The sequence below is a fragment of the Vanellus vanellus genome (assembly GCF_965231255.1).
Source record: "Vanellus vanellus genome assembly, chromosome: 5".
Taxonomy (NCBI): Eukaryota; Metazoa; Chordata; class Aves; order Charadriiformes; family Charadriidae; genus Vanellus; species Vanellus vanellus.
The window spans coordinates 5338672-5361566 of NC_138910.1; the positions used below are offsets into that span (position 1 = coordinate 5338672).

General features: G+C 39.8%; 1 protein-coding gene across 1 annotated transcript in view; it reads right to left on the reverse strand.

Annotated features, from left to right (window-relative positions):
• ARHGAP15 (Rho GTPase activating protein 15) overlaps positions 1-22895 on the reverse strand; it is a 319965-nt gene that overhangs the window by 231027 nt on the left and 66043 nt on the right. The gene's annotated exons all lie outside the window — the stretch shown is intronic.

Below are 22895 nucleotides of genomic sequence, written 5' to 3' on the forward strand. Positions count from 1 at the left end.
AGTTGGTCACTCCTAGAAGCCCTTCTCCTCCAGGCAATTTGAGGATCTCTCAGTCACAAGAAACCTTTGCGTCTACCATGAGTACATAGACTGGTTATTCTGAGTGGACAACAAACCCTTTTTTGCATTTTCCAGGAGCGCAACGTCTATTGCACACGTGTACTATAATCCTTTCTCCACACACGTGGTAAATCTGGCGTTCCCTGGAGCTACCAGACCTACTTGTTTAGGGCAAGCATGACCCACGCTGACCTGCAGGACACCAGCTATTTCACGCCCTCAGAAAACACTGCTGTGCCGCTCCTCCGTGTGCCCAGAAAGACTTTTCAAACTTAGCTGCAAATGAAAACTTCTCTCCCAGCCCCTTCAGGATACAACAAAGGGAAAAGGAAAGTTAAAGCAGACAACGTGAGACTAACTCCAGGACTGCATGGGAAACAGTTATTTAAACAACCAACCCAACTAGTCCCTCAAGAACCAACAAAAATACAGTAGCAAGCTCTAACTACAATCCTGCCATTTCCTCTGTTCCACCTCTATTCATACTCCTTTCCCCTAGAGAAAAAGAGACCGAATCAAATAATTTATATCCATCTGTCCATTTAGATTCAATTTACAGAGTTTTACTTATGACTTCGGTTATTATGTTGTCTATTTGAAGACTAAAAGTAGCTGAACAGGTGAATCACAACCCAGATCCACATTTCCGCAGGTTAGCCCAAGCAAGTCACAGGCAAATAGTTGAATCAGGAATCTATGACTACATAAAATATTTGTTGAGACAGTGAAATCACTGCAGGACAATACTACAAACTTATGTAGATCTCTTTAAAAGAAGAAGCCACTATAGAGACGTTAGCAAATCATCCCAAAATTTGAATGTCAAATTTACAATCCTAATGATGTCCCACATAACATCATCACTTAATGAAAGGACGCATGTCTTCAGGCGGTAACACTGAATGTTTTATCGATGACTGGACTGCGTAACACATAAAGATAGGGGACAGGACCAGGGCAACTGTAATACTGTAGGGAAGTAAGCTCAAAGGAATTTTTCAGGGGAAAAAAAAAAAGTGAACGCCTATTACTACCTATGAATGCAAAGAATCTGTAAAGACAGATAAAATATCTTCATTTCAACAAGTTTTGCATTCAAATGAATATTGACAATTTACATCTTCATTGACAGAAGTTCAAAAGCACATAACATGCAAAAAATTCAATTCAGAAACATTTTTAAAACCTCTAGATTGCATACTAAGTATTCGCTTGATCTTATGACACTTGACCTACTGCGGGTACAATGGAGACTAACTCTAATTTTGAATATTCATTATATCTTTTTAAAAAAAAATACCAACACAACATTTTAATGTCACACAGCAACAAAAGCTATTCACGGGCCAAAGCCTAGTCACTTAGGCTTACCCTAGACTGATGATTATACATCAAAATGTCAGAAGATATGTATTTACCAAGTTTGATGAAGAAAATCTGACAAATACTATTTAAGATAAGTGGCGTTTTCTCCTAATTGTTTTCAGATGAATGAATGAGAACCTAATGCCCTGCTACTTTGGTGGAGCACTAAATGGCTTCAAAAACTCATGTTTATACAATGTATTGGTACACACTCTAAAAGGAAAATTGAAACAGTCGTGCCCATTTATAATTGTATCTTAGGTATACGTACTTGGAATCACAAAGGAAAATGGGGAAAAAATTCCCCAGATTAACCAATCATTATTTATGTTTGTTTGTTGTCTTTTCTCAGTTTGGTACGTCGTCTCAATCACCCTCATTTTCTTGGCACTGTTGTGGTTTTGAAAACTGTAAATGTTTCAGCTAGCATCAGTTTACTTAAATGAATCACCTACTATAGGTGGATCACGTAGTAAAGACAAACTCTTTTAAGTCTTCCAGGGCACAGTGATATACACAGATATGCTACAAAAAAAGCAACCAAATATCTGAAGTTGCTGTGTGTAAGGGAACTTGCCCACACATATTTAAACTCAAGTCCCTGTGTGCTTTCATTAACAATAACGGTTTGCGGTACACAGAGTAGAGCTTGCCATTCGCGTAAAGATGCAGGAAAAGAGATCGCTATAGGAAGAGGTCTTATGCTGAAATTTTGGGTTCTCCATAGTGTCTGAAAGAGGGGTTTCTCTGAAAGGGGAACATCTTTTACTGTGCCCAAGCATACCATCCGCTTTGTAACCCTAGTTTTATACATATATGTAGGTATATACATATATACCCATATATATAGCAATATATGAACACGCTTGGATATTTGAGGAGATCCAGTTCTAGCAGCAAGGAATTGCCGCTGCCTCCAGAAAGTCAGCGGAAGCACTTAAAACTAGCTTAATTTCTCCACATTATAATCAGCTCCCTGATTAGTCTTGGGAGAAAATAATTCGCGGTGACCACGTAACCGCTCTCTGCGTTCCCTAAATAACAGCTCAGCCGCATGGTTCACGGCATCGTGGCGATAAGGCATCCCCCTGCTCACTCCATACCGCAACTGTTGATTATAAGTTAAGTTTCAGACATTCTGGTTCCTGGGTTTAAAGCTGAAAAATATGGATTCAACAAAAAGCCTAACTAAAATCCAGAACAGATTTTTTAATAGGCCTGAGAATCTTCCATTAGCTTTGAACAAATTAGTCATTCGATTTTGTACAGCTCTGGATAATGCTTCCTGGAATAGTCAGAATAAGAAGCAGAAAAAGCAACGTATTACAAGATGGACTTCTATGCGGTAGTATGACCTGAGAAGAAAGTACCAGAGGTCATAACAGACATTTTCTTATGAGTTGTCCCGCTGAATCTTTCATGCCAAAGAAGATTAGGTGAATCTTGGTATTTTATTCCTCTGAGTCAGGGGCCTACTCCAGAGATCTGCACTTGGTACTTTCAGATTTTGGCCCTAGGACAGAACTCATTTGTTCAGTCAACTGGAAGACACAATAGCACAGGACTGCATGAGGTACAATGGGATGCTGAAAGGTCAGAACTAAATAGTATCAGCAAAGATGTATAAGGACGCTTGCCTTCCACTGAACCTGTTAATTGCAAATATTCTCAGTCCATTATAATAATTAAGGAGTATTAAAGTTCTCTCTCCTAGGAAACTGGAAAGCCTTTATTACGTATTTCACCGTGAAAATTGCCATTCACCACATCACCTGCCTCGGAGCAAGGGAGAATGAGGGCAGAGAGGAGCGTACAGGTACATAACGCACAAAGTAATGTCAACGGGTGAATGAGTGTCAATGCTGTGACAAACCGTCCTTTACAACTAGATGTGCACGACAGTGAGAAATTAGAGATGGTCCATCCATTACTATGAAAAAGAATAAAGAACAAGAAATCGCCCCTGGATTTCTACCATCCATCCATTCTCCATCATCCACCTGCAAAGGTCCACCAGGAGCCCAGAGGACAGTCTCGCTGCGATGCGTTACAAGCAAGGATGGCACTTAGTCTAGCGGCACTGCAGAAAATGAGGCCAGAACGAAAGCCTACCAAATGCAATAGAAAAGTCCCATTCATTTAAATGAGACTTGGATCAGTCGCTTGGCAACTGGTGTGTCAGACACTCTGCCGAAAACCCACTGGCAAAGTCAAGCAGGAGGACCGAGGTTCACAGCCACACTTCTCGCAGGTAGCTCTGAAGGACGTCAGCTTCTGACCACGCCACTTCTCATGGCACTTGAGGTGACCTGAGTGTCAAACTTGACCCTTTGCTGCCTCGGAGGCTGTAATGTAAAATCCATCACAGTTGCAACATTGCAACTTTCCTTTTGAGACAGAGTAAATCCGTGCACAGGGGATGACCCTTCTGTTTCTTTCCTTCGTGCACTGTTAGGAGACGGTATACAACCACCTTTCTTTGACATGGAAGGTCAAATGCCTACCTCTGGTTTGCTCCCAGTAATGAAGGATCTGCTCTGTTGAAAGTAGTAATGCAAAATCACTTAATTAATAGCTGGACCGAGTATAATCTGTGGAAAGTATTTCTGACAGATGGTTTTCATTCTCTTTGCAAAGCCCAATGCTTTCAGCTGTCTTTTACAGTTCATACCTTACTAGGCACAAAATCATTGAGATTTTGTCCAATTAGTCCTTGTTGGCTCTTATAAAATATTTGGTATGACTCTAGACCATTTAGATGTATCTCCCACACATGCAAATGATTCATAGGCTTTGACAAAAATGTCTTCTATAAATGCAAACATTTGTGTTCTATCACTGTATTTTGTTTCTACACAATGAAAGGAAAATTTAAATTATAGCCGAGAATGCCATCAGAATGTGCCCAGTTGTGTGATCATTTGGCAAAATGGACAAATGTCTCCTAAAGAGTATGTTGAGGTTCCCCAAACAAATTTTACTGGTAACATAAGGCAGGTTGGAGTAAATTCCAGCCATGAAACTCTAGTTCATTAATTTTCTACACCAACTGTCTCTTGCTAATTCCACTCACATAATAAACAGCCTAATAAAAATATACTTTCCTTCTCGATCTACATCTGAGAATATTTATAGATGCCGTGTAATATTGACAGGGATTCGGTCTTTTTTGTGTTTTAACACAAATTTGAAAGAAGGGTTGTACTTGTATCAAAATACAGGAGCGATACTGTGCTTTGTGATTCTAAGGTGATGTAATTTGTCTACTGCTGTTTCTGCCAACTGGTGACCAGACACTAGAGCTGACTTAACCAGTAAGCAGAGTCTACCATCTGGTGGCTGGAGTTGCTGAATGTACGTCCTACACATTCCCGCATCTAGATTCAAATGGGACCTTTGTCGCCGGTAGACAGCAGTTTCCTCTGATGACTGGAGCAATGAGGCACCTTCCATTCGATAATCTTGTCTCCCTTGAAGAATTTTTTTTTTTTTTTTTAACGTGATTTACACCTACCTCCGTAGCAGCTTTTCCAAAAGCCTGGATGAGCTTCTTGATCCTTATTTGGCCACTCTTTTCCATGGACTCAGATTAATAGCTTTGTGCATAAAAATAGTCCTGTTGTATTATCTGGTGTTAATTGATCAACAAATTAAATTTTATGAAATCTTAACATCAGCCAAATCTGACAAATTTCAGGCTTTTTTCCTTGCTCTTCACTATCTCTGCTATAGAAAGATTGATTCCCAGAAGCTAATACATCGCGATAGGAACTGCCACTGAAATCAGTGAATAATTTTGAATGAAGCACCATTCATGTTGTACAGTAAATAAAGCAATATTATCTTTTAAACCAATGACCAGAGGTATGTGTGTATATCATTGAGGTACTGAGGGACAATCAAAGTTAAAATCAATAAAACAAACTTTCTCTTAGTGATTAATCAATGCATACTTGTATTTCACATCCATCGAATCATACAATGATTGGCAGGGAGTGTAGGATATAAGGCAGTGTAAGAACTAAGATTTCATTTATCTTTTCAGATATGCTTTAAGAACAACAGAAAGCTGAAACTATCTTCACATTAAGGTAGAGGACTGAAACGTCTGCAAATAATTTAAGCCGTATTAGTGTATGATAATGTTGACAGTAACAAGATAGGAATGACTAAAACAATCTAAACACTGCAGCAGTAAAGTGGCTTTTAAGTACCTAAACAAAAGATCACTGCCCACCAAAAGACGTCCAAAAAGCAGAAAAATGTGTGATGTTCAAGAAAGATATAAAGGATGACTTCATCACAAGTTTCTATTGTGCCTCTCAATGCATGGGCCAGCATTTTGCATATTCTTTTTCTCTGCAATGACTGCACCCGGTTCGTCTCTTCAACACACATTCTAACAATAGGAAATGCTCTCCACAAAATGGGTTATTTCACACAATCAAAGAAAATCTTACTGAACTATCTTCTGAAAATGATGTACAAAAGGCTATTAAACAACATGCATCTGGCAAGTCAAATGGTTCAGATGGCATGCAAATAAATCCACATACTATTGCTGATTTCCAACTATTAAGACATCTGCTGAAAATCCTCCAGTTAATAGGAGCACAAAATAGCTTCTTCCAGACTTGACTATTTCCCTTATCTATCACGTAACCGTCGAAGGAGAGGGGATCAATCACTGCGTGTAACAACCAACTTGGTAGCTCTTTCTCAGCCACAGTGGGCAAAGGCATCGCTCCTGTGGTGCTGCTCGTCGGTACTCATTTTTCCCTGGTTCGTGTCCTGTCATTTTCCAGGGTCAGATAAGCAGGAACAGACAAAACGTGCTATTTGTGATTCTTGAGAAATCCATTGTAAACCGAAGAGGCAAATTCTCTTACGTGGCTTTAACTAGATGGAGGTCTGCTTAGGTCAGGCATAAATAACCAAAAGGAAAAGACGGGAACATGGGACTACACAAGGGGAAGAGCAGAAATCCCTCCGCATCGATGCCAGATCCTACTGCCTTAAGATTCATATCATCATTCCATGGTTAATGCCTTACTATGATATTTTGACAAGGAGAGGATCTAGACACCGAGGTGTAATGAAACTGATTAAAGCAATAACAAAGTCTTACAAAGCAGCATGCAGAAACTACAACTGAAAACTACTGTCATACACTAAGTAAGAGTCATTTAAGGACACAGACATTCGCAACAAAATACTATTCATGCAAATACAGTCAAAAAACAAAAAGCTCCCCCCAGCGCAGGTGCCAGCCCTGACTCTACCCATCTTCTGCTGACCCGAAGTATAGTTTTGTTGGTAGGAAGGACTATGTTATGCTTCACTTAAAAAGTAGTGGGGTATCTTAATTCACAGAGGGATACGGTATTTAGAATAATTTTTGTGCTACAGAAAGCAGAAACAAAACTGCATGATAGATATTCTACCTCCTCTATCTGACAAGCTGTGGAAGATTTCTGCAAATGATAATTTTACTTTTTTTTTTTTTTTTTTAAGCCATACAATCAGTACAGAGCACTGAGTCTGAGACTTTAGAGTCTGCGTACTTATAAGGGTTGTTGCACTCTTATAGCTATCACTAAAGGGACTTTTAGACACTATATGGCATTTGTACTGAGAGCTGCACCTGTAAAACTATTTAAATATACAATTGCTATCTCTAATTAGAGGAGTTACATGATTACAGAATCTGTGCTCACACCAGGTAGCAGGTAGCAGGCAGCTTCATTTTAATCAATTTTCTGAAGAACAAGAACTAATGCAGAGAGAGTAAATGAACTTGATTTGACTCAGCAGACAGAGACATCATGGACCACTTACATTGTCTTTATCATAAGCACTCGCATAATCTCATTGGAATAACTGGTAAATCTGTCCAGTGTTTCTCCAGGTTTGTTTAACATTCCCTGACTTACCAACCACCACATATATTTATGTTCTTGGTGAAAGCTATACAGCAGGTGTGGGCTCAAACAGGGAAAAAAAAAAAAAAAAAAAAAAAAAGGATAAATAAGGATAAATTCTACTTATTTTCCTCAGGGAACAGGAAAAGTAAAGACAGCTCTGGTCAGTGGCAAAATACGGTGCCACTCCGGAGTCTCCAGGTGCTCAGGAATGGCAATGAGTAGCCCATATATTTGAGTCCACCGGGTTCACTAGAAACTCTCGCTGCCTCAAACCCCTGAAGACAGCACACCTAAGCAAAGACGATTAATGATGATCAATTTTGAATTTTCCCCATGAACTGTATTATTTTAAGGCTTATCGTAATGATGATCTTTTTAAGGCTGTGTGATTTGTATCACAGCTTGCAAGAGATTATCTGACAAGATAGTTGAACGTTATAAAAAGAGGAGGAGGAGGAGATGTAAAGGTGGGGAAAAGACAGAAGAAAAGAAAGGAAGGATCAGAAGCAGGGAGAACAAAGGAAAAAGATTCACCGAATCATCCCGGTCTTACAGTTCAGCAATAAAACATCATTACCACCAATAAGCTCCTGATAAAAAAAAATTGGAGATGAATTAAGGAAGGTTCAAAGCAAGATGAGCAAAGGACTTATGATTACTTTTGTGTTTTTAGACTTCAGGCTGGTAAGAAACACAGAGTGCAAAGAGTTCCTGGTAGTACCAGTGCTGCTTTGTAAGCTGTTGTAGTTTGGGGCAAGACACGCTTGTGTCCAGCCTCTCTCTACCCTTTCTCTCACATATGGAACATTTTTTCCCATCCTATTGCACTGAGCAACCTTGCTTATCTGCTCATTCCCACGCCAGATTTGGGGTTTTTACCATTATCATAAAGTTGTTACGGCTACAGACTCTGCTTGGCCTCCACGCTGGTGCACAGCTGGGACAGAGGATGAGGGCTGTATCATCTCTTTTATGTCAAGAGGGAAAGAGCAGCGGAGAAGAGCAGTGAGGTGGAATAGCTTCTCTTCTCCTCCCTTCCCCCCTTTCCTATGATGACTCATTATGGCAGAAGTGTAATAAACTTCTAAAAAGGCAACCACAAAACGTATTTTTTTTTTTCTTACAGGCACAGATACATTAAAAAACCCCAAAACCTCACACATTCAATGATATAGGATTACATTATCCACTGCCAGCTTTTGGGGCAATATTTAAACATTACATCCCACAATGAAGCTCAGTTCTAAACTGCTATATCTGATTTATGGAGGTAAACAGCAAAAACTCAAAGTGTAACAGCACTGTAATGTCTTTATGTTGCAGCAGGGCTATCATTTAAAAAAAAAAGGCTTTCCCTCCCCCCCCTCCCCCCCCCTTACTCTGACTCTAAACTGCACCAACCCCAGTGAGCTGGAAATTACTCCAAGCTTTCTCCTTAGAAGAAACTCCTCGCCCTCTTCTCTTGGTTTTTTGGTGAGCGGCACTGTGCTCCGCGCAGTCTGGTATCACTGACTCGGCTGCGAGGACCAGGACTTAGGTGGAGAACGTCACCATTCCAGTGGGTACTGGACGGAGGCACCAGCTCGCCCCTGCGCCGGGGGAGAGGCTGCCCCCCACGCAATCCCACCGCTCCGAGTTCTTCAGGCGAGGTTAAGTACATGTAAATTAAAACTGCAAGCTATTTTTGTATAAAGTTGGTATTACTAATTTGTTAACTATGACAATTTCACACAGAAACCCTTTTGTTGGAAACTGAGTTTCTCATGTAATAATTAGCTGTGGAATATTACCCCAAACAGGTGTCTGTAGCCTGTCAAAGTCAGAACAGGTGATTTAGAATTAGCGTATTAAAAGAACTGTGAATTAGCGAAGCAAAAACGTGTTAATTTCTTGTTCCATCTGTTAATATGAATTCACTGCCAAATATTTTACTTTGTAGAACTGTGCTGGGATTGGCAAGAACATACACTATAAAAAAAAAGTTTAAAGGCCTGAATGTTTAAAAATCATGACATACGTTACAGCAAAAATAACTTCTACATTTGAGCAAGGTTTTTTCTTTTGTATCTTTTAAAACTTCATCGTGAAGAATACCATGTAATCCATAAAATTAAGCTAAAACCTCTTTCAAATAAACTTCAGGGCTTACAAAACCAGGTCTGAACACAGTGGCACAAGAAAATGCAGGAAAATGTTATGAATTGGCTTAAATAAAAACTACAATCCGCGTCTTTATTCTGCTTTTAAAATTGCCACACAAAGTACTAAAATACTGGAGATATTTGAGATGTGAATTGTTAAACGTAATACCGGTATCAACCTGAAAAGCTCTGTCCTATCTGTACAGTAGCACAGTTCCCATGAACAAGCCATTCCTGAAGGTCTTTTGTGATAACGCGCACGTTAAGAGCTTTTTCTGTAAGCAATGGCAAAAAAATCCAGAAACTACCTCTCTTAAACGTCTGATTCTTCACGACAGTATTTATAGCTGGATGAATGACATGTCTTTTTAAAAAAGTCCCCACCCTCATGTTCCTTCATCTTCTAACTAGAAGCTGGCATACTCCTGAACTAATGGAGAGTCTGGAATATGACAGGATGGTCAGTATCACAAAACCGCTGCACAAGAAGAGGGATTAAAGATTGATTTTAAAGAGTGTATAGTTGACATTTGCTATTAGCAAAACCCAATGTTTTTTTGACACTACTGTCTTTCAAAAAAAAAAAAAAGACTATTTTAAAGCATTTTAAATATAATTATCCAGCAATGTCTTTTATATACATCCATCAACTATTAATCAACATCAGGTATAAGGGTTGGAACTCAACTTTCAAGGTCCTTTCCAATCTAAACCATTCTATGATTCTATAAATGTCCAACTCCTAATATCTGTGACTAATGACTGCATTATATTTTCTAGAGTGGGTCTTTCTCTACTTTTCCGAGATTGCAGAGAAATGCGGCAATTACGTGTTTGCCCCCCACTGTGCTTTGCTGCTTCTCTCGCCCTGTACCCTGCGCCCTTCGGAGCCTGGCCATGGTGCAGCAGGGCCTGCTCCCTGCCAACGACCGCTTCGGCGCATGAAAGACGGAGCACCAAGTACGCGCACGACCGCTGAGACGGCAAAGAGATTTAGAGCATCGTCAAAATACAAACTGCCTCAGTGGTTTCAACAGCTAATTTCTTCTCTCGGTCACCAGTTGCCCTACCCTGGAGAACGTCATGGCTGAGTTTGCTCACAGGTACGAACAGCGAGGTTACGGCTCCACCCCATATTTATAGGAAGTCCAACTGTTTGAATTCGGTAATTTGCCCTTAGCCCTTTTTTTCCCCAGAGTGTGAAAAGGTGCCGAAGCTCGGAGGAAGATCGTGCATGTGAAGCAGATGAAGGAGAGAGCCAAAGCTGCGGAAATGTATAGAAACCTGTCCATGACCCACGTCTCGGTGCACTTCTCACCAGAAATGCAGAATTAACACGCTAATCCTGAGAGCACTCGAATCTGTTGTGTTCGTTTTTCCAAGGTAAGAGGCAGCCGGCATTTTCAGGCCTGGCCTTCAGAGACCTAAATCAATTTACACTAAAATTTTCTTAGGAAACAAATATTTAAGCATTTGCTTGCCCAGTTTATCCCCTCATCACACAACCCTGATACAACAAATAAAGCGATTTGTAGACGTTTCCCTCAAGCTCGCATGCTACCGCCGTGCAGCAGGACACCATCCTGGCCCCAGGCATGTTGTTACTTCAGCATATTTCCAGAAATTTTATCTTCTAGCACGAGGAAATCACCGAGAAACCCATATTGCCACTTGGATTACAGGAGAGTGAAAAGATGCACACCCAATTACCGCAAGCGTTTCCAGCAGAGCTTAGAGATATGTAGCAGGTTCTTAACTGCAAATGATATGGTAGGTAGTTTCTCCTCCCTAGTTTTCTGCCACATCCAAGAGATTAATACTTACATGAATCATCTGTAATGACTAGCATAATTTAGGGAAGTGAATGAGATTTTCTGCATTATTTATATTATGAACTCACAAGAATATGAATGGTGGCGTATGTAAATTCGAACCGTGTTTACAGTAGCAAAGTGCAGAGGCGGACCGGCAAGGGTTAAGCTGATCTTTCCAGAGTCGGAGCTCTTTGTATCAACACTCTATTGCTTATTGCTTTAGTGCTGAGTGATGTGAGTTACAGCCTATGAACTACATATGGGAAACTTTTATTGTTTTCCACATTTGAATGGAAAAATAATTATGTTGCTCACATCTTTCACATACTTAAAGTAAATGCATCAAATTCTTTCTCCGGGTGTGGGCCTGAATTTTTATATTTAAAAAACGAAGGCTGCCAAAGTTTTAACCTTCGAGTAATAAAGATATCTTTTTCCTTTCTCTTTTTTTTTTTTTTTTTAACGCTTGATAATTCAACCTAAATGTCAGCTTAGGCTTTAAAATAGAACACATCTATTTGCTCATAATATTTAAGAAATACAATGTCATTATGCTGTTATCAGTGGTAAAACATGTCTAATCTTGATATAGCATCACCTTTAACAAATGCTTGTGGGAAAAAACTAGCGAATGCATAAAACATTTTATGTAGTTTTAAAATATACAATACATTAAAGTTTTAGTTGACTTATCTGAAAAGACATATTTTTGGCACATAAATAAAAAAAGGCAAGGGAAGAACTTGTCAGAAGGCAAATAAAGTATGTAAATTAAATCAAAGGTAAGGCAGCTACACTTTTTGTATAAATAACTGTGTTAACAGATTTTTATGCATATTACAATATATTCAGATGTATTACTTCTGCAAAAACAAATTCATTGCTTCTCTCCAAAAAATGGATTAAAACAATTTATTTTATAAAATTTGGATGGATAGGATAAGAAATGTAATAGCTATCTATGGAAAATAAATATAAAAATTATTCAAGCTCCATCTACTTTATGTTAGTAATGAGATGCACTTCATTCAAATTCCTTTCAATTGAAACAGTGCTGAGAAAGCAAGAACATGATTCTGTAGGAAATGATTTCTAATCTTCATGATAACATACCAATATAATACAATTATTTACAATTGACTAAGAGTTAATTCCAATAGTATAACATCTTTCTTGCAAAAATGTCAGCTTTTATTGATGAAACAAACTAAGAATAAAACATTTTTACTTGTAGTCTAACTGTGCTGTTTTTCATTCTGTTAACCAAAACAACACAGCAATACTGTAAACAAAAAAATAGCATCAAACTGGCTGTGTTTGCATGATTTTATCAAGAATCAGCAGCAGCAGAGTGAAGTGCTTTGGGATTTTTAAAACATTAAAAATAGTTTGAGAAAAACAATATTTGGTGTTTTTTTTTTTTATTTTGGGGGAGATATTTTTTTAAGATAATAAACATGAATTTAGTCAGAAGACATCATCAATGTCCATAAGCAGAGATCGGGTATCCTTGTAAAAATAACTGCAATCATGCTGCAACTTTAATATTTTTAAATGCCCAATTGTCAAGATTTTTTTGGTTTTGGTAAATTAACGGAACTGACGCTTAAACAAATAGTTAACATTTAATCTTTCTGTGTACTGAATTTGTGATGTACATGACAGGACTCTCTTCACTGGAGTCTGAATATTATCTCAACATTTCTAAGCAACTTTACCAAAAAGAAAATAATTTCTATTTGCTACACAGGTATTTGTGTGGTGTTTTGAACTCCTTTGTCACTGCTTTCCGCTTCGCATCCTCTGAGGTTCACTAAGCAGAGTCATATCCACCGACATACTGACCCAAACCCATCCCTCCAACTGAGCACTTGCTTTGCTGCTACAATACACCTTACATGAGGGTTCACCAACGCATTTCGAGAGGAAAAATATACTAAATCAGAAGAAAAATACTCAGACTGTTTTGCTGTAAAGGACCACACAATGCATGAGCAAGGAGAAGACATGGTCCTGGTTTGAAGGCCGTTGATGAATATTTCTCTACAGCAAAGTCTGGAATTTTTTCCCCTCTCCCGATCTGCAGCTGTTTGAAAAGATAAAATTATTTTTTTCTTTTTTCTTATGGCAAGGCAAGATGAAAAAAAAAAAGAAGAAACAGAGCGGTGTGCCAAGACACAAACCCACAAGTAACTAAAGTTCATAATAAAAGCAGCTGCATCGTCCAATTCACATGGGGTTATTCTGCTGAAGTCCTTCCACTAATATTTAAAAGCATGAACAAGTACGCCCTTATAAACAACACACAGCAACTCTGCCTTATCTCTTCACATGGGCTGGCCCAACAAACTCAAATGCTAACACAATAAAAGGAAACAGGTGGCTGAGAGAAATATCTTGTATCCTCTAAAGCAGCTGCCCTACAAGAAATTCAATCTAGGTATCCCGAACAAGCTGCCTTTTCATCAAAGAACACTTACGCGCGGGATGCACAGTGTACCTATTTAGAACATATCTTGTATTGTACTTTCTACCACCAACTGGTTCCCTTTGATTGGCATAATTTTGGCAGATAATAATATTTGTATTTTTCAAAACGGTATTTAATTTGTTTACAACAGGTGCTTACTTTCCATTTGCACAGAGGAGCCGTTGTTCCCAAAGGCCCGGGGATAGGACTGTACGTCTCACGTTACTGGTTTTCTCCTAAGAGCGCAGCGGCCATTAACATGCCCAAAGGAAACGGGAATGAAGGAACTGACCTCCCAAGTTTCAGCAATCTGAACTATCCGAAGCGGAGGACGCAGAAATACTGCAGCAGGTTGGACTGTGTGAGAAAGGACATACGCAGGTGACGAGTGACGGGGCGTACCACTTGCACAAGGGGAAAAAGGGTTTACCCTGCAACTATGTATTGCCACTTTACTGCCCTATTATAATGTCTGAATCCTTTAGGGCAGAATGGGAACCGTTAAACAGGTAGTGAATTTTTCCAACTATTCAATTTAAAAGTTGAAATCCTCATTATGAAGGAAAACAATCATTCTGCATAAACGCCACTAAAAGTCCATAAGGTTGTGGTCTCACTCAGAGTTCCTTATAATATTAAGCATAAACCAACACGGATTTCAAAACAACCACTCGGCAACATCCCCAGCCTAGAGCTTAAGATATTAAATATCTCTAGTCTTTTACTTTGGTCCTGAAACATGCATGCTAATCTAAATCTGCCCGGGAAAGCATGGAGAATTATCTTTTCGGTATGGATAGATATGTTTCAGACATGCATCTTTGCTTAAAGAACTCTCAACTTTCTTTTCGATACTGTACATAAAATATTTTCATTTCCTATAAAATCGAAGAATATATGCGACATATATAACCAGAAATCTAAATGCGTTTCTTTACAAATCTGCAGAGATCTCCATGTTTAATATATGAGAGAAAACCTGTTTGAAGAATTTCAAGTGCTAAACTTATTATTGAATCCATTAGGATTTAAGAAAAGTTGCGAGACCTAACGCTGGGAGATGAGTGCTTGTGGTGGAAGTGCTCTCTCACAGAGGTACAGCAGCACACGGAAAGGCAGATGGAGAGGTGCCGTATACATAACTAAGGATGGAAGGTGAACAAGGGTGGACGGCTATCAGCGATGGAGCTCAGAGTACTGTCTTCTAAGTCATTAAAGTCACTGTACTTGTCATTGGTATGATCTCCATCCTACCCTCACTACGGCTGCTGTGATTGACTTAAAGTCTTTCGTTGTCTCTCCTCTGGGAAAGAGGAAGGTGGGCAATAGACTAAACAGCGATTCCCGACAGCATGCAAGTTATCGATTAACAGTCCTAAAATCTAGCAACATGTCTGTTCAGTCGAGGCTTTATACGCATCAGGAAAAATGTTAGAAATGGAGCTGGAATGGTGAAGATTTTGTGGAGTAACTTAGATAGCCACTCATTTTACATTTTGTTGTGTTGGTTTTCACTGTGCCTTGAAAATCCAGGTTTCTTCATTGCACCACGTACATATCTAAAGAGAAAGTATAATTATTCTAATAGCAAAATATCTGAATTTTTGAAAATAACTACCGATCATAGACAGCAGCTCTTAGCTGCAGCTGTTTCCATCATGACACTAATTCGCCATTCATTTGAATGGGGCTTAATGGTGCTGTCATAATAATCTTATTGTGACACCAATGGAAGTTCATGGAGACAATGCAACAATGTTAAGATTAAATAAATTGATGTCCCTACTGCGATATGTTTAGCATCGTATTCTGAAATTTCTATATTTGGGGAGCTTAATTATATAGAATTTATTAGTCTGACATATTAACCTCATTTTTATGGCTTCCTCAAAAGCTTCCAGATTTAATTAAATAATTCTCTATAGCTGCACAAGCTATTGACTTCTCTTAAATGTATTCATGAGTCTTCTCCGTTCTACAGAAAACGTAGTGTCGGGTTGTAATGGCAAAGTATTTTTGGCGTGTCATTGTCCTATCAGAAATCCGAAAGTCCAGCTGGCTGTAGTTCTTGTGTACGTTACATTTGTGAAACACTACACTTTACAGACGATTAATGAACCACTCCATCAATGGCTGTACAAATACAAAACCTGGTTTTGTGCAGAAAGACCTGAGTATATAGCAATAGGTGGGAAAGAACTTCCTGAGATTTGAGAGACCATGTCAAAGAGAAAAGAAACACGTAGATAGATTTTCGGAACTGACCACGGCACATATTATAAAAAGATACAGATCAACCCCTCAAAACTTTAGACTACAGAATTAACGAGTATTGTTTCCACTGTCAAAAATTTAATCCTATTCTGATTATATTTCACATCTCTGGGTAAGCCTTGCATTAAAACGAATATTGGATGTTAGCTCAATCTGTGGAAATATCCGTTTCAGAATCAGAATCTCAATATGGGTGAACTGTGCAGTTTCAAAAAAACGTAAAGGGAACAACAAAGTGTTGCTGAGCCCTGATCCTTGTCTGTAACCACAGGTGCCCGCTCTCCCCAAGGCAGAGGTATCTCGCAGCATTTGACGAGCGCTGTAATATTCCCTGTCAATTTTACATTCTGCTTGGCAGCAGCGGAAACCTGACAGGCATCAGCGGAGTGATTGGCAGTACCATGCCTGATAATGCGAGTCAAAGCGATTGGCAACAGCGCCGCTATCCCCCTCGCAGGGTCCAGAATTTACTTATAATCTCACGGGTGACCTTTGATGATACAAGCTGGAAGGTCGTGGAAAGGAGAAGACTTTTTCTGTCCCTTCAAATTTATTGCTGGTGTGTTTTTTTTAGACTTTATTAGACATTGAACTAAAGCAGCCCCTGATCTGGGATACTTCAGCTGCAGACACAACTCCCATTACTTTGTCGGGGCTGCGTGGCCTCGGATCAAGAAGCAGTAAATCTGGTTTAATAACGTATGTAATTCCCATTTTCATATCTACACCTTTGATTTCCCCAACTGTAGACAAACGTGGCGAAGCCTTTCTATATCAGGACATTTCTGCGAAGGTTAATCAGTTAGCGTTCATAGTGAGATCTGAAAAATAAGTCTTACATACACTCATCACCACTTGACGTCTGTCTTGCACCTACCGTTACGTTTCCGTGTGATCACAACATTTTTTGTCTGAGATCTCAATCATGAGTCTCTCTGACTCAAAATCCCCAAAGAATTCAAAATTTGACACAAGAAGCTCAAGTTCTCAGACCTTACAGTAAGTATTTCGGTATTAAAGCAGAGGGGAAAGGGAACCTTTCAAGAGGAGCGAGGAAATGGCAACCAATTTGTTCCGATGTGAACAAAACCGAATTCACAGAAAGGCTTGGGCTGTTCTCTTCTTCACCCTCCCCCTCTACTCCTACCAATCCAGCTGTCCCTCCCAAATCACAACAACTTTCCAGTTGCATTTGACGTACATATGAAACACACATCCAAACCCATCCCCATTAAAGCACGGATATTATCTTTTGTTTAGACCTCATAACCTATCACTTCATATCTTGGGTTTTTGTGCTCATGAGCACTTTAGAAGTCTGCTGCAGAAAGTTCTGCTGGGGCGGGGGGAGAGATTTCGATCACCAGAAGGCAGAGTTAAATTGGGAGAGACAACGGGACTCAGTAAAGCGCGCCTTGCGTTGCTGGCCTGCTATGCCAGCTCTCTCTGTTGAGGTACCTGGAAGCCAGAGGTTTTGAGATGAATGTCATCTAATGCTGTTTTCCGAGCCCCTAAAGCCTTTTGTCCTCACATTGCTTGTCACCAAGCGAGACCCTTGTTTGACATGACAGTAGGCTTGAGTAAAGGCGTTTATTATTCCGAGATATTCTGATCCCTTATGCCTTTCTTTTCTTCATAAATATTTCCTTGTTTGTTTTTTTTTTTTTTTCATATTACACTGAAATTAAAACAAGATGAGTTCTCCCTGCATTTAATGTCGTCAGGGTTAGATGGTTCCAAGAGGAATTTTTCAAGATTTTTCTCCAACGGCACTTACTTAACTCTCTATAAATTGGATTAGGTATGTATTGCAACACCTGTGAAAATCAGGAAAAGTGAAGAATAGCTTAGTTTGAAGCCTGACCGCTGCACATCCTTTATGCTTTTCTTCAGCCAAGGTTTATACCCCCTAAACTGCCGTGGCGCATGTTGCAATCCACAAAGATTTAAAATTCATCAAACAGACAAAGTGTACATTTAATACTCACATGAGGGAATACAGAATGCCTTTCAATACATCAAACTCCTAAACCTTTTACATCTTTCATTTTTAAGCTACATGGATTTTGATTTGTACAATTTTAAAAATATTCTGAAGCCTAGTCAATCTAACACTAAAAAGCACTGTTGCACAGTAAGAAATCAAGAAATACAATTCAGCAAACCTGGTATAGTTGGTCCCCAGGGAAGTTTTTTTCCAATTCTGTTTGTCATAGCCCAGATCCATCATGTCATGCTAGCCTAACTTACTACTTCTGTCTTTTTTTCCCCCTTTTTTTTTTTTCCCTTTTCTTTCTCTTTTACCCTTTTTTGGCACACTCCAACTATTTTCTGTTAAACTAGTGCTGTCACACAAGAAAACATATAAAAATGCTCTTTTGCAAACATACTGTTTGGTCTCTACTGAACTCTCCAGAGCCACGGATTTCTCTCACTGTCTTTATCAGGGGTGAATGTTGACAGATCACTGAACCTTACTGTCAGTGGTGACAGGCTTAAAGCTGTTTTGCGCAAGGTGGAGAAAAAAACAAAAAAGGTTTCTGTGCCTTGCATCTAGAAGGTCCCTGATTTAACAACAAAGGCTTATGTTCAAAGATGATTAGCTTAAAGGCATTTCAGAGAGTTTTGATTGTGGCAGCAGTTGGGTGTCTTGCTACTGGGTGAAATATGTATTCCCCCGAGAACAAAGGCGGCAGCAATCCTATTCTGCTGAGATGGCAACTTTAATAATTCCATGTATTTATCAGTATTGTGTCAAGATCTTAAGGATTTTGCCCTTCAGGTGAAGTTGGAGGTAGATGGAATAGATACGGGGCTGAACAATCCCACTAAGATATACATGGAAAATGTCCCATGATGTCCTGGGGGAGAGATAGAAAAAATTCCTAAGGGTCTGAATACACATAACATAGATAAATGTCTTCGAGGTTTACGAAAAGAAGGCTGAGGTTTTTACACTGGGCTTTAGCCTGTGCAAAAAGTGGTGAGACCAGGTGCTTTTTCTCCATACAGAGAAGCATTAAAGAAGTATTAATGGGGTAAATTACCCAGCTGTATTTTCACCCAGACATTAAACCAGAGAAAAATTAGGAATGCAAATTAACTAGGGAATGCATTGAAAACAATAACATGTCATATTTACTGTTGGATCTCTTCTAAGAGACGCAACTCGAAACATAAATAATGGGATTCGCTTAAAAACAAAACAAAAAAATAATAATTGGAGAGATTACCGCAGCGCGTAGTGGCATGAGGAGGGCTTGACCGAGCACAGATATTACATGTAGATAAACTCACACAGAAACAAAACACCTCTTTGCCTTTGGGTACACAAATGCTTTCTATAAGGTTACTCTATGTGCCCATGCTCGGCGACACCAGGACAGATTTCACTGTCCCACAATGATAATGACCAACAGTGAGAAACTATTCATTTGGGGAGGATATATCTATCTCTTCATGCCCCATCAGAGAGATATAGGGGACTTTCAGAAGGAAAAGCCTCCTAATTAATGATAGTTCAGAGCCTTATGAAGTGTGAAAGACCGTCTGGAGGAATGTGTAGAGTAAGCATCATTCTGAAGGGCCCGGTGGTACAGCGCTAGAAAGCAATAAAAATGTAGGATTAAGGTGCAGGATAGGAGGAGCAGGAAGCTGGAGGAAATCTAAGATCAGATTTTAAAATACTTGGATGCCTTAAACATACCTATTTGAACAATTATACGGTCACAGTAAGCTTTTCTCTTTCAATGCCTGGGAAACTTCATATTTTAAGAGAAAAACAAACAAACAAACAAACAAACGCATTTCCCTTGACATGTTTACTCCCTTTAAGTTGGTGAGTTCTCGGCTGTGCTTCATTAATTAAGATCTCATGATGCAGGAATTACCATGGAGTCACTAGTCATATATGCCTTGACACTGCAGTGGTTGTATCAACCTATTAGTAGGCAGTTCATATTAGAAATAATTTTCACCAGTTAGTTATTTGTGAGATGCAAATTTTAATGTTATTAAGGATTTTTTATAGAATTGGATGGCTATAAAAGAGAACATCTTTATTCCTCTAAAATCACAAAACAGGAAAATGGCAGAAATACCAGAAAGAATCTTTCTTAAAGCAGAATTTTCAAACACATCAATTCTCTTCTGACATGTTTGTCTTATCCTGTGTCAAGTGGCAGAGCTGTGCCACTGGCCACCGTTGCCCAGCTAACATTAACTTGTCCCTTGACTTTGCCTGGCAGCAGCTGTGCCCGCAGCCTCTCTGGTTCCCAGTACCAACCAGTGCTGCCAGGAACATGGCTAAGCTCTGTGGTGGGAGAGGACACACATGTGGCGGTTTCTCGGTAGGCTGAGCATTTACACAGACTCTCTAGGATCAGGTCTAAAAAGACCTGTTTTCATTTTGTGCGAGGTTTGGTGATGGTTAACCCAGAATGCAGTGGTAAGATCTAGAGCAAGCATTTGCAAGCCAAACTCTTTCCTTTTTTTTTTTTCCCCCCTTTTTGGTTTGGTTGTGTTTTGTTTTTGTTTTTTTTTTTTATTATTATTATTTTTTTTTCCTTTCTTTCTTTCTTTCACAGCATGGGTTTCTGGCATGTATAGGTGCCCCAAGTTTGCCGGAATTTAGCTACATATTTTCAAATTACCGTCCCTTTGTAGTTCAAAATATATCTGTTTTCTACAGGTCTATTTTCCCTTATTGAAATTAAAGTTTTACACTGAGCCTCCTCTCTGATTACATAGGCGTGGGATGACTGGGGTGGCTGCAGCCCTCCCAGGAGCCCTACTCCATGGAGCATCCGCCCACCTACACCAGGGCCATACCAGGGTACAAGTTGTGTGGATGGACAGTCCTCTCCTCCTTCATCCCCAAGCACGGTGCAGCTGCACCAGCCCCTGGATTACAAATTTATCGTCTTCATTTTTTATTTCAGATCTACCATAAGGTGACCGGAGCTGGCAGGGACTCCCATGGTCCAGCCGGTAGTGGTGTGGTGAGCAGAAGTTAGCTCAAAACAGATAGAGAAAAATTCATTTCTGGGGATGGAAAGACCTAAAACATCATTCCTTCAGACAGTCCCCTGGATAGAGATAGAGACTACCAAACTATCTAGCAGTCTGGGTTTCAAAGATATTTGCCAGAAGCTGAGGACCACCACCAGCTGGAAGCAGCTCAACCTGTTGAGTAGGTATTTTAAGACCAAGTTGGTATTTTAAGACCAAGGTGTGCTCAATATTTTAGGACCAAGGTGTGCTGCTGTACCTGGAGAGGGTGATTTGTGTTCACACCTGAGCCGGGCTTTTCTTTCTCACTCCCTCCCCAGTCTTCTTGCAGTGGTGGCACAGATGGGGACTCTCTTGTGGGATGGGAATCACTGGTGCTCTGCCATCCTGCAGTGCAACTGCTCTGCTTCTATCCAAAGACCAGCAATCTTGTTTTCCTAAAAGCCTTTTCAAATGATATGTGCACATGGCATCTGTTTGCAATGTATATTTGCCATTAGTGTTTTTAAGTAGGAATGGTAGAGTCCGTATGGCACAGAACATAAGGATTGCCATGGTAATTAGTCATTATTTGGACTAGCAGAGTAACCGCTATCAAAGACTCTTAACTCACTCATATCCTAACGTACTCGACATGTATTTTCTTTGTTTCTGCCCTTTATCTAAAGTATTTTTGCTCTGAAAATCCCATTGATATTTATCATTTGCCCGACACATTAATCTATACAGGAAAATTAAGTATAACATTTTTAGGAAAGTTTCCTTTAACATTTTTCGAGGATTACACATTTTTCATTACAAAACAACATCTATATAACATCTCTAAATCACCATGAGTTAAAGGAAGAAAGAGTAACACCTCCATAACAAAGAATATATGTATCTCCAATTGATCTATGCAGAACACAAAAAAGATTATTTACCTGCAGCTTTTGTTCTCTGAGACGTGTTTACTATGTATATACTCACAGCCTGCGTCTTATTTCTGAAAGTCAGATTGTTGGGTTTTTTTAATTTCTCGAGCAGCCAGGAGGTATGCCCAAGCATGCCCACCGCCACACAGCTTTTGTGCTGCCCGGGAAAGAGCACTGTTAGCTCAAGCTGAGAAATACCGTGCTGAGGAGGGCTGCGATGTGAGGAAATACACTTCAGAGAGGAGTGGCCATAGGTATGAAACTGCTCGTTTTCCTCTGGCCACCTGTATGTATTTAGGAGTGTTCCCCTATTGCTGCGAAGGTGAGGAAGGGCAGTGCCTTGGCGAAAACCACTTTCACTTGGTGAAAATACAGCAGAAGCTCAAAGTGCCAGTGATTCCACGCCACATCAAACTGGAGATGGATGAGCCTGACTGTCCCAGGCAGCTCTCTAACAAATCTCAAAAGCTCAGGGTGGAAGACTACAAAAGCCCTCTCCCAAGCTAGAAGGATGGAGATCTTAGAATCTTATTCCAACAGAAGGAAAGGCTCAGCATCTTCGTTCACAGCAAGTCACCCAGGCAAGAAAGTGGGGTAAGCACATAAAGCGGGACAGACACCAGACAGAACACTCTGGTCCTTTTACCTATGAAGGGAGTTCTTTTTTTTTTTTTCCCCTTAATAAAAATATAAAAAATTCCTCTGAGCTTCACACTATGCTTTGTGCCCATGGAGGAGAGCTGTTTGGTCTCAGAGCTCCCCCTCATCCTCCTGCACTGGGCGGGAAGCGGGGCAGATGCATGGGGTTGCAGGAGAAGGTTTGCAAGAAACCCCCAAGTCATACAGCACCAGTGAGGAACATGGCAGGCTCTTAGAGGAGCACAAGGACTGTCCTCCGAGGCTTTGAAGTCTGGAGATGAGCA